Source organism: Littorina saxatilis, linkage group LG13, assembly GCF_037325665.1.
Source record: "Littorina saxatilis isolate snail1 linkage group LG13, US_GU_Lsax_2.0, whole genome shotgun sequence".
Classification (NCBI taxonomy): domain Eukaryota; kingdom Metazoa; phylum Mollusca; class Gastropoda; order Littorinimorpha; family Littorinidae; genus Littorina; species Littorina saxatilis.
In genome coordinates, this window is record NC_090257.1 from 1,990,963 (window position 1) to 1,994,642 (window position 3,680).

The window sequence follows — 3,680 nt, forward strand, 5'->3', positions numbered from 1 at the left end:
CCCCCCCCCCCCCCCCCCCCCCCCCCCCGATCCGGCCCTGCTAAACAAACACAAACACACAAGCACAACACAAAAATAATAACTTCCAGAATTTGCTTTTATCAGTTTTAAATATTGATGCTGGCCATCCCAGTTCGACTAGCCAAAAAATCATTAAAAAACAAAATAAAAATAAACAAGTCGCGTAAGGCGAAAATACAATATTTAGTCAAGTAGCTGCCATTTTTCAGCAAGACCGAAAACTCGTAGCATCGTCAGTCCACCGCTCACGGCAAAGGCAGTGAAATTGACAAGAAGAGCGGGGTAGTAGTTGCGCTAAGAAGGATAGCACGCTTTTCTGTACCTCTCTTTGTTTTAACTTTCTGAGCGTGTTTTTAATCCAAACATATCATATCTATATGTTTTTGGAATCAGGAACCGACAAGGAATAAGATGAAAGTGTTTTTAAATTGATTTGGACAATTTAATTTTGATAATAATTTTTATATATTTAATTTTCAGAGCTTGTTTTTAATCCGAATATAACATATTTATATGTTTTTGGAATCAGCAAATGATGGAGAATAAGATAAACGTAAATTTGGATCGTTTTATAAATTTTTATTTTTTTTTACAATTTTCCGAATTTTAATGACCAAAGTCATTAATTAATTTTTAAGCCACCAAGCGGAAATGCAATACCGAACCCCGGGCTTAGTCGAAGATTACTTGACCAAAATTTCAACCAATTTGGTTGAAAAATGAGGGCGTGACAGTGCCGCCTCAACTTTCACGAAAAGCCGGATATGACGTCATCAAAGACATTTATCAAAAAAATGAAAAAAACGTTCGGGGATTTCATACCCAGGAACTCTCATGTCAAATTTCATAAAGATCGGTCCAGTAGTTTAGTCTGAATCGCTCTACACACACACACAGACACACACACACACACACACACACACACACACACACACACACACACACACACACGCACATACACCACGACCCTCGTTTCGATTCCCCCTCGATGTTAAAATATTTAGTCAAAACTTGACTAAATATAAAAAGCAAACGAATTAGACATAAAAAGACACTGACAAATTCTATTTTCTCACTTGATGGAAAGACGAGCAAGAAATCGAGTCGAGGGGTCTCACGGAGGGCTAAATAATCAAACGGCTCTTTGGAGCGAGCGAGTGAAGCAAAGACTTTTTTAAGGGGGGGGGGGGGGGGGGTATTTATTCTATCTCTTTCCATGACGACAGCATACGAAATTTGTTTCCCGCGCGCGCGATCAATCATTCTTCTGAGAGTGCACGTGCGGCAAGGGAGATAACCACGTCTTTATTTTCCTCCACCAAAAACGGCGGCTCCACGGTAGCTCAGTGGACACAGACATAGACGGCTAAGAGAGTGGAGTTTGGAACATGAGGTTCAAGGTGTGTAGTGGATGTGTGTGTGTGTGTGTGTGTGTGTGTGTGTGTGTTTGTGTGTTTGTTTGTGTGTTTGTGTGTGTTTGTGTGTGTGTGTGTTTGTGTGTGTGTGTGTTTGTGTGTGTTTGTGTGTGTCTGTGTGTTTGTGCGTGTGTTTGTGTGTGTGTGTAGGGGGGTTACTTAGGGGAGAGAGGGGAAGTGTGTGTGCTTGCTTGCGTGCGTGCGTGCGTGCGTGCGTGCGTGCGCGTCTGTCTATCTGTCTGCGTAGGCCTACGTCTGTGAGACCGACAAGAAGCGAGACACAGAGACAGAAATACACTAACACGGAGAAGGACAGAGACAGGTTACCTGTAAAGGCCCGCTGCTCTCTCCCTGAAACGTGCTAGCTGGTCTAACAGCGAACATGTGAACGAAGAGAAGAATTGGCAGATAGACCACACCACCTACACAATGCAGACACTTCCCCAAAATGAAAGTGACCAAGCTTATCTGCCTCAATTTATTCGTCAGACTGCCGCCCCTCCCCACACCGAAAAAACCCAAAAACAAATCATTTACCGCAGCTAATTGTCAACTATCCAGAGAGCAATATTCCACGGTCACTTCTTTCATGGTGAATCGTTACAGCCCCACATCGCCAACCTCCCATGTAGCTGTCGATAAAGCGATCGCCCATTTTGCAGGGAGCACGTGCGAACGTATCAGCAAAAACGCGATGTCAGAAAGGTCAAGCGACGCAATCCTGTCAACATGTCACATCGGATCAACTTGGAGAAAAGGGACATCATTTTCCGGGCGCGTCCGGGCGTATGACATCCATCGACCCCCCCCCCCCCCCCCCCCCACCTCCCTCCACCAACAACCCTCAAATCGCCATCCCCATTTCCCCCCCGCCTGCCCCTTTGCCACCATTACACGCACACATACACAATTACGTTAAAAGTAATATGCGCGTGCGCGTGTGTGCGTGTGAGCGGGTGGAATCCGTTGTGTTCCCAAGACTGACAGCGACTCGTATTTTTTTATTTTTTTTTATTTTTTTTTATATTTGTTAACAGCGGCGGCTCCTTAATTTTAAGTTACCTCTAACGGTGCATTGCTACAGTCTTTCTCTCACCATGTAAATCTATTTCCGTTGCTAAAACGGACGTGTTCGGTTTTTTCTGAAGGCACAATAACATCGTTCAAAACAACATTAATATATAGAGAGAAAAATTAAAATAACATTGGTGATGGTAGGGTAAGAAAAACTACATGTGTTACCTTGAGGATTCCTTTCTCTTTTTGTCTGTTGTTTGGCAGATCCAAAAAACAAAGAGACTGCTTACCTTTTCCAACAACTTACCTCCCTTGATTTTTGCTCATGTGGTTTGTCAGATTATCTTCGAAGAGATACAGTCAATACTGCAGATTTGTTATACACCCTCAAACCACACCAATAAAATACTTGCAGTAAGGACCCGGAGGCACACGATCTTTCTGAGCAAATCCAAGGAGCCGACAACCTTTTCAAGACCCTCACTCCCAGCATCATTTCTTCAACTCAAAGCGAACTTTAAAGTTCCTCTGTCAAGTCGACAAATTATGGGCAGAATATACCTGCGCAGTTTCAGCGGCACAGACGACGCACTGCATATTATTGATGCTGCGATAGGGATTATGACGAGTACTTTGCCTGTTTTCCTTTCACGCAACGTGTAGCGGGCTGGGATAATCTGCAGTGCGTCGTCGGTCCTGCTGAAGTTAAATAGGTGAGCGGAGCCCCATACAGCTCCGACTTCAAAAGTGTTATGACATTGTGTCTTTAAGGCATCTCGTGAAAACAGTGTTATGACATTGTGTCTTTAAGGCATCTCGTGAAAACAGTGTTATGACATTGTGTCTTTAAGGCATCTCGTGAAAACAGTGTTATGACATTGTGTCTTTAAGGCATCTCGTGAAAACAGTGTTATGACATTGTGTCTTTAAGGCATCTCGTGAAAACAGTGTTATGACATTGTGTCTTTAAGGCATCTCGTGAAAACAGTGTTATGACATTGTGTCTTTAAGGCATCTCGTGAAAACAGTGTTATGACATTGTGTCTTTAAGGCATCTCGTGAAAACAGTGTTATGACATTGTGTCTTTAAGGCATCTCGTGAAAACAGTGTTATGACATTGTGTCTTTAAGGCATCTCGTGAAAACAGTGTTATGACATTGTGTCTTTAAGGCATCTCGTGAAAACAGTTCTCCTCACCGGATCAGATCTGGACAGGCCATCCCCTG